This window comes from Squalius cephalus (genome assembly GCF_949319135.1).
Source record: "Squalius cephalus genome assembly, chromosome: 16".
NCBI classification, from domain to species: Eukaryota; Metazoa; Chordata; class Actinopteri; order Cypriniformes; family Leuciscidae; genus Squalius; species Squalius cephalus.
In genome coordinates, this window is record NC_137137.1 from 32,029,017 (window position 1) to 32,039,284 (window position 10,268).

The window sequence follows — 10,268 nt, forward strand, 5'->3', positions numbered from 1 at the left end:
TTTATAACGTCTTTATGAGAGAATGTTAAACTGTCCTCTCAAATAATTTATGGCCAGCTAACATGGATCACATATCATCATACATGTTGTAAAAGCATAACTATTAAATTTTACTGGTCCAGGCTCAAGAAAATCAATCAATTTGCTTGCTTCGCCAAACTAAAACACTTGCTATAGTGAAATTGTGATTGAGATGGCCAGTTTACAAATCGCTGGGAGACATTATTTGCACACAAAAAACATAATAGGCTAACCTTGACTGATTGGAAGTAATGTAAGGTGTGACATTGGAGCTGTGCCAGTACATTTTAATATGATTCTGAGTAGGTGTTTGTAATTGACTGCAAAGGTGCCAGAAGTCGAGACTTAGATTGCAACAGCCAGGCTAACTAATAGTTACTGTTACATACATTCATTTTAAAGTCAGAAAAACGAGCTGGCTACAAACAGATTCTCTTTATTCCCAAATTGGTCCTCACTGAATTGAGCAAGCCTCCATTTCCCTGGATCAGCGTCAACTGATCGACTGTAAAGATACATAAATGGACCAGAGTTTGGCTAATGCAGCTCGAAAAAAAAAGTAATTGGTTCCATAAAAAACAATGCAGTTTTCAATTTCAAGTTTTCAGGTGGAATATTGGGCAGTGCATCAATATTCATGGATAATTTGACTTCATGAGTTCAACAATTAGTCTTTAGTGATGTGAATGAGTTGCCTATTAATAATGATGATGATATGCACATTTAACATTTAAACTTTGGATGGATTAAAGAAAAATAATAATAATAACTTAAAAGCAATTTAATCATGCCCTTGTTCAAAATATGATACTTAACTAAATGTACTATTTGTTTATCTAATGATTTATTACTCTTTCACAATGTATCTTTTACAAAATATTGATGTATGTAATTTCATTCAAACAGGGTTACAGTATAAACAGTTACTCACCCTCATGTTGTACCAAATCTTCTTATATTGAACACAAAAAGAAGAGATTTTAAAGAACACTGGGGTTCAAACCACATTGGACCCCACTGACTTTTATTGTATTAAAAAATATATATATCTTCTTTTGTTCATTCAGGTTTGGAATGACATGAGGGTGAGTAAATGATTGTTGTCTTGTAATTGTCTTTATAGGTATTTTGTCTTCTAATTTAAGAGACACGTGACTCTATAAAACATGAGTACGCTTTTGTTCTTTCGTAGGGCCCCTACTCCAGTTTTGTTGACTCCACGCTTTTTTAACCCCCAAAGTTAAACTTAATGGCCACTGAACATCAAATAGGTTTGGGTGTGTCATGGTGCCACTAACTCTGAGTCATACCACTGAAAGTTCTTTGCAAAGATTCCTGTTTTTTTTTTTTTTTTCTATTCAAAGTGCCTATTAAAGTTTCCATTAGCAGTTTTGTTCACTTAACAGCAACCCTCCTTTCATTCAGCTCCAAACTGTTTTTCTTCTTTTCCCATATAGATCAATAATGACTCGTTCCTTTTGACAAATATTCTCCATTCCGTCATATACTAACAGCAATCCAGCTTAGTTAAATGATACTATATTGTTGCCATGTTTTGTAGTGTGTTTCTGTTTGCAGGTGTACTGTGTCTTTTGTTGATCTGGTTTTATAGTAACGTGCGTTTTAGCAAGAGATAAAGATTAAGAGATAGACATGAGAACAAGCAACAAAGATGACGGCTGCTTCTAATTTTGCTGTTAATGTTGAGTGTGGGTTGATGTCTGATTTATTTGTAAGAGGTTTTGTAGTGTATTTCTGTGTGATTAGGAAAGAACAAAGTGTTCTTAAATTCACATAGCGGTTGAGGACACTGTGGACTGCTAAACCGCACAGATTTGACTTTTACACTTCAGCCAATAATCTGTCCAGTTCCAGTTTAATAAATTAAAAAATGAATACAGGAATGTATTCCTGTATTTTTTCAAGCACTCTTAGTAGATATAGCTGATGTGCTGTGAAAAATGTACAATTCTTACAAATGCCATTTCTGTATCATAGACAATAAAAAACACAAAAATTGAAATATACTCATAATACTGTTATAATTTTTGTAAACTAATGATTAACCCTACCCAATACCTAAAAAAAACCACTACAACAACTACCTTACTTACTATCAATAAGCAGTAATTAGGAGTTTATTGAGGTAAAACTCCTGGGCCCGTATTCTCAAAGCTTCTAAGAATTCTCTCAGAAAACTCCTAATTTAGCTTAAAAACTTCTATGTAGGAGTCTTAGCTTAAGAGCGATTCGGGACCGATCTAAGAGCAACTCTGAACAAGGAAAATACAAAAACGTTCATCTTAGGTGGGGCTGACCCCATTGCTAAGTATTACAAAATCTTTTAAAGACTGTGATTGGTTGGTTGTCCAAAAAGGAAAAAAGAGAGTGATTTTAAGTATAGGGTCTACTCACACACACTCATTCTTGTACATCTATCTTTATGAGGACATTCATTGACACAATGCAAAAGCTGCTTACCCTAACCTTACCCATCACAACTAAGTGCCTAACCTGACCCCTGACCCTAAACCTACCCTTAACCTCATTATAACCTTATCCCTAAAACCAAGTCTTGACCCTCAAAGAGGCCTTTAAAGGCTCTCAGAAACTGAGGACCGGCCAAAATGTCCTCACTTTACTCTCTTTGTCCTCACTCCAATGGTCTAAAACTCAAACTGGTCCTCACAAAGATAGTTGTACAAGTACACACACACACACACACACATTATATATGTATATAAATCCTTTTTTTATTTACCATTCTGTTAATTTCCTATAAGGTTGGCTTATAATGATAAAAAATTTTCCACTCTTTCCAATTACACTGATTTCTGGCATGTCTATTTAAAGGAGAACTCCGGTCAATTTTAACATTGAGCTCATTTTTTTGTACATTTGGAGTGCTGTCAATACAGAGAACAACGACAAAAATCGGTGTTGCCTACACCGTGTTATCCTCTTTTTAAAATTTGATTACTAAAAAATAGTAATTGATTGTCGAGTTCACGCGCATGATCATAGGTACTAAACCAATGCGCGTGAACTCGACAATCGATTACTATGGACTTTGATCGAAAACAGGATGTAAATACAGGTATGAGCGCTGGCTAAATAATTATCATTTTTATTCATATCTTTCACATCTACTGCCGTCAGATTGACCCGCGTTCACTCCGAATGAATCACTCACATGACCTGTGCACTTGTAATGACACATCAAGGATGTTAAGAGGCTAAAAGCAGGTTTAAAACTTGCCCCATTGAAGTCAACAGGGTGCAAATTTTAAAAAGAGGATAACACGGTGTAGGCAACTCCGTTTTTTGTCGTTGTTCTCTGTATTTACAGCACTCCAAATGTACAAAAAAATGAGCTCAATGTTAAAATTGACCGGAGTTCTCCTTTAAGTGGTGGTTTGAATATTGGTCTTAATGGAGCAAACATGGAATCAAAAACAATAAGGACGAGAAAGCCCAATGGAGGAACGTGGTTTACTGTTAGCCCAGTTAGTGGATGAACACAAGGCCATCCTTAAAGGAAAATTCGGGCCGGGTGTCACAGCACGGGGCAAGAAGCAGACGTGGGAGCTTATAGCGCAAATTATTAACGGTTCATTCCCCTGATTGTGCGCACAAGGAAAGCCTGCTATATTCATAAATGCAGTTTTTTGAGCCTGCAAGGTGGGAATGTCCAGTGGAAACGAAATGAACTGCGACACAAGAGGTTCTGGAAGTGCTGTAATTGTTTATGTGATCACTCTGCTTACAGAAGGTTGTGACAGACCCAAATCATCACTGCTGCATTGTTGCATTTTCCCAGTGGCCAAATATCTTAATGTAGTGATTACTTTCATTTCTGGCGCTATGGCATTTCTGCACTGTGTCGGAGATGTTAGCATGTCTCTAATAAGATCTGTCACAAACATGATCCCTGCACGATCTAATCTATAGCATCTTATTAACTCACTGTCATCCATTGTCTGCAACACATTCTCCTTTGTCTTTCTGCCATTTTCTCCTCTTCTAAAGAAACTCTTAAGCCTCTTAAAGAAGAATTTACTAAACTCGTTAAATCATCTAAATCTACAACATGTATGTTAGACCCTATACCAACTAAGCTACTGAAAGAAATATTTCCCGAGGTCACAGATCCTCTTCTTAATATCATTAATTCATCTTTGTCTCTAGGATACGTACCAAAAACCTTTAAGCTGGCTATGATTAAACCGCTTGTTAAAAAAACGCAACTTGATCCTACAGAATTAGTCAATTACAGGCCGATCTCGAATCTACCTTATTTGTCAAAGATATTAGGAAAAGCAGTGTCTTCACAACTGCGAGGATTTCCAGTCCAGATTTAGACCGTACCATAGTACTGAGACAGCTCTCATTAGAGTCACAAATGATTTGCTCTCATCATCCGATCGTGGTTGTATCTTTCTATTAGTGTTATTCGATCTTAGTGCTGCGTTTGACACCACTGACCACAACATTCTTTTAAATAGACTCGAAAATTATGTTGGCAATAGTGGAATTGCACTAGCATGGTTTAAATCATACTTATCTGACCATTATCAGTTTGTAGCAGTAAATGAAGAGATGTCTCATCGATCACAAGTTCAGTATGGCGTACCACAAGGCTCAGTACTAGGACCGCTGCTGTTCACTCTGTACATGCTACCATTAGGAGATATCATTAGGAAACATGGCATTAGTTTTCACTGTTATGCCGATGATACTCAGCTGTATATTTCTTCAAAACCAAACGAAACTTACCAATTCACAAAATTAATGGAATGCATAGATGATATAAAAAATTGGATGACTCGTAATTTCCTACTTCTAAATTCTGAAAAAACAGAGATTCTAATTATTGGACAAAAAACTTCCTCACGTAATAACCTAGAATACTGTCTAACACTTGATGGCTGCTCTGTTAAGTCTTCGTCGTCGGTTAGGAACCTGGGTGTGCTCTTTGATACCAATCTTTCATTTGAAAGTCATGTGTCTAGTATCTGTAAAACTGCATTTTTCCATCTTAAAGATATATCTAAATTACGGCATATGCTCTCAGTGACAAATGCGGAACAGTTAGTTCATGCGTTCATGACCTCAAGGCTATTATTGTAATGCTCTACTGGGTGGTTGTCCCGCACGCTTAATAAACAAACTACAGCTAGTTCAAAACGCAGCAGCTCGAGTTCTTACCAGAACCAGGAAGTGCGACCATATTAGCCCGGTTCTGTCAAAACTGCACTGGCTCCCTATTAAACATTGCATCAATTTTAAAATATTGCTGATCACTTACAAAGCACTAAATGGTTTAGCTCCGCAGTACTTGAGCGAGCTCTTAACGCATTATAGTCCTTCACGTCTATTGCGATCTCAAAATTCCGGCCAGTTGATAATACCTAGAATATCAAAATCGACTGCTGGCGGTAGATCCTTCTCCTATTTAGCACCAAAACTTTGGAACAGTCTTCCTAACATTGTCCGGGAAGCAGACACACTCTGTCAGTTCAAAGCTAGACTAAAGACACATCTCTTTGACCTAGCATTCACATAATACATCATAGACTTCTATAATTCAGTGTTAGGCTGCATAGATTAGGTCAGCTGAACCCGGGAACACTTCCCATAAATCCTGATGTACTCGTTACATCATAAGAAGAATGGCATCTACGCTAATTTTAGTGTCTTTTGTTTATCCCGAGGTTTTTCCCGCAGCCTGCCGGATCCAGGCCGTATCCAGATCTGATGAAGGACCTTCGCCTGGACCCGATGACAACGCAGTGCTGAAGTGCCAACTAGTCTCTCCCTATGGAGGATCCCTTTCTCACTCTACAGATAAAGCATCGTCGGGAAACTCAATTCGCGTATCTACCCCGAATTGATAAAATAAAATAAAATTCTGTATAAAAAATTATAAGGAAACACCAGTACTTTGTTTAGGCTTGGTTTGTAGGGAATTACAAACCTGCGCACATTCAAACGCACTTAACTATAGAACCAATTCTTAATGCGCATGTGAACACCATCAGTGTTTCTCACAGGTTCGCATTTAAAGTCTGTGTAGAGAGAATGGTGTCGTCTTAGCGGCCCCTAATTTAATAACAAATGATCGTTGCGACGGAAGCGAATCAATCAAAACTAACTTTAGCTGGAAAATAACTTTATTAAAGAACCGCTATAAAGCCAAAACAATCTCTGTTACCTTAAATTATACGCTTATCTCTGTAAAGCTGCTTTGAAACAATCTACATTGTTAAAAGCGCTATATAAATGAAGATGACTTGACTTGACTTGACTTAAAAGTCCTCGTCCGTACTCCTAACAATTTTGACCTTAAGTCCTCTTTTAAGGGTTAAGATGCTTTCTGAATTACTTTTTTCTTTACTAGGATTTTTATTTAATTTTAAGAGTAAACGCCCACATTTCTAAGAATTTTGTCACTAGGAGCTACTCTTTGCATTACGATTTTTGATGAATACGGGCCCTGGTTAAAGTCCGCGTGAACCGGAAGTTGCAAACGACTTTTCTCCAGTGTTGTGACGCATTTCCCAGTGAAACGGAATATTGAACAGAGGGCAGGGTTTTACTCTAGTGCTCCTCCTCTCCATCTCTCACTCATCTCGGACTAACGGTTTGAGGGGAGTGGTTAAGCGTTTCCCAACCCAAGCCGTCAAACCTACATCATCAGAGAAGGAACGCCATTCCAGACCGAAAGTAACTTTTCAGACTTTGATTCAAGATTTTTTTCTGTGTATTAACTTGCACGGATTAATTTTTCACCTCAAGACTAGTAATATGCACTAACAAAGTAAATAGGGTCAATTTTGATTAACAGTGAATGTGTACCCTAATCTAAAGTGTGACCAAAAAATTTAAACCAAAAAACCACACCATGGTATATTCTTGCCTATTTATTGGCATTTATTAAATTATATTTAACGTCCCATTCATTGACAACCATAAACATTGACACTGATCTTATAAAGCATATAATACGAATGATTATTCATATATGTAAATATGCATTACTTTAATGACAAGACAAGGAGATGTAGCTGTTGTGGAAAGAACTAATTGTCCCACAACAGAAGGAAACAGAAAGACAGGTGAGTGAATGTAAAACGTAATGTTTATTAATAGCAGAGGGTGGAAATGACAGCGGGAACCAGGCGATGGTGAGTAGATGGTGACTGGAGATTGTAGATGGTGACTTAGCTGGTTGCTGACTGATGTATGGTTTCTTTGTAGATGGTGAAGAGTTGAGACAGCAGGCGAACGGGATCTTGAAGACTGATGAAAGGCAGCCTCCCAGTCGATGAGATACTCAGAGCCCTGTCCTTGTGAGTCAAGGATGGTGTGGACTGTTAACCGGCGATCTCAGGTGAGTTTACACTGGTAAGGATTCAGGTAAGGAGTCTGGATGTCTATGCAGGAATGACGAGACCAGGCACTGAGGTGAGAGTGGTGAGGGTAGTTATAGGGTGCTTCTTCATCCTATGACCCGGAAACCGATCAAGCTCAGCCATTTTGAAGGAGATCTCAATTCTCTAATTGCACCGCGAGGAGGCGAGGATCGAGGAGTGAGGAGGCTTCCTGAGGAGTTATGAGCAAGGATGCACAGGTGTATCCTATGCGGAAGAGTTTTATCGACTAAACGTGACGCATGTATATATTCTCCTCCCCCTTTACATCGGTCACAATAATTCAAATTTATACTTAACCTTTGCAGTTTATATTTAAACCACACATCTCACATACTTCAACAGGGTATCTTGCTTCATTATTATTTATTATGAATGTCATAAATAACCAAACTTTAACAACATATGGGTAGATCCTTTGAGCGCAGCTGATGACGCAAGGAAGTGATGCTTGAGTGATCAAGTATTCCAATGTATAAATAAGCTTTCCTTCGATTCCTCCGTCCTCCCTTTCTTTCCTTGCAGCCTTCCCTCGCATCCTACAGGGGTGGAGCTGAGACGCGAGGAAAGGAAACGAGGATGCACAAATAAGAAATGAGAAGCACCCATAGTGAGTGTGATGAGGGAGTGCAGGTGCAGAGAGTCAGTAATCGGGTGATTGGGAAAGAGTGGGCGGTCGTGGTGATTGGAAAATGGGACTCTGTGACACTAATAAAGAATCCAGGAGCAATCGTTCTCCCCTCCACCATGTTTAGAGCTTATGGTCCGCCCAACTCGAAAACTAGAGTATCAAAATTATCTCCGAGCTTCCAAATGGTAAATACAACTTGAGTAGGCGTTCATGTCCTATTTTTAAGGAGGAAACTCGTATTTACGTGAAGGCAGCGTTTATCCTGAATTTTCTCAACATGGGGACAGGAGAGGTGTCAATCAATAAATATGAAAACAAAGCAACTTGTGTTACTTATTTGAAAAAGTAACTCAGATAAAAAGTAATCCGATTACATAACTCGCGTTACTGGTAATGCATGCACTCACTATAACTGTAATGTTTTAATAATCATTCTAATTCTCTGACACAGAGGAAACATCATTTGAATTACTTTCAGAATATTTTTTAACCAGCTAATTACTGATAAAAACATTGAGAGCCAGAATCCACCCGACTTTAAAGAGCTGGAGCATTTAGTGGCAAAACTACAGTGCCTGTTTATAATAAACAGATCGTTATCATGCTTTGGATGCTAATATGTTTTCTGTACAATCCAAGTCGCGGTAAGAACTGCTGGGCAGAGTGTTAACTTTTGGTGAATGTGTAACACACTTTCTACCAGTCTCCCTTGCTTGTTCGAGTTGCTGTCCCTGGCAAAGGGTGTGTGAATGCAGATGGTTACCGACTGATGTGGAATACAACTGTTTGCAATAGGTCCCTGCAGCTTGGATGCATTACACAGCCAACTTAGTGGTCATAAGCACATAAACAGCTAAAATGGTCTTGTCTCTGCATTTCATTTGAAGAGCTATTTTTTGACACGGGTTATTTACATAATACAGTACGTCATTTTTCCACTTGACCCATCTCCAACTTTTTAACTGTTCCCAAAATGGAACTCAAGCAAGTTGGACGGGCTGAGGCTGCCACAAAGTCAATAACTGAAAAAATGTGCTAGAGCTTTTGTTTTATTGATTAAATCGCTTCGTGTGTTAGTTTAAAATTAAGAGAACCATTCAACTTAATTCAGATTGTTTTTATTATTATTAACTACTCCGATTATACATTTCCGGGGGCCAATATATGGCATCAAAAACTCTATCCATATTTTATAATACGTCTTGTGCAAATGAAGAGGAAAAATCTAATTAAGTTTAAGTATAGAGGCTAAAATTGGAAGCGGTCATCAAGTTCATGTGAGAGTTGTTTTTTGACTCACTGAGTCATGCTCAGTTTGATCATCTAAAACACCATTCATTAGGCCCAAATCAAAAATGTAGTTGCTCACAAACCAACATTCTATTTTCCTTGTTTCAATCTATACAATGACATATGCTTTTAAATATAAATGTTTGCACATTTATTCAGCAGTTTTAGGCTTTTTATTGAATACACCTAATTCACAGAACTCGGGGCTGCATAACACAGAAAGCAATAGGTAAACAATTTCATTTAAAAGAGAAATATTAGTGCATTTCTGTTGAGCATGGTAGCAGTAATTCCTCAAATGATGATGATAAAATGATGCAGAAGAGCGTATGTCCAGCCTCATGTTTAGTCTCTTTATCATTTTAAAGAGCAGTCTCGTGTACGGGAGACTGCCCTTGTGAAAAAGAAGTACACTTTAGCATATTATTTTTAAAAAAAGAGTACTTATTATGGAAAAATATACTTTAAAAGAATATACATAAGTGTGAGTTCGATACTTAATTTGGATGTTAATAACAATTAAATGAAAATGTATTATAGTTTAAATTTATATTAAATTCAATTAGTTGAACTTAAAGGTAGGGTAGGCAATTTCAGAGAGGCTAGCAATAGCAAGCTAGCTTTGAACGCATGAGATCCCACCCTCCTTTCAGAGCGTTTCCAAAGTCACACCTCCTCCAAAACACATGAATGCATACAGCATGGAGCAAACACGAGAGATGCGTTAAATTACCTCATGTTTCAAAGCACATAACATTACAATGAAAATGAACGTAAACAACTTACAGAGCTCTAGTCGTACCACTTGACTCTCATAAATCAGAGAACCGCTCCAGGTAGAACGTCACAGGTTGCCATCTCGTAATTACGGTTACACCATTGCAAGAACCCAG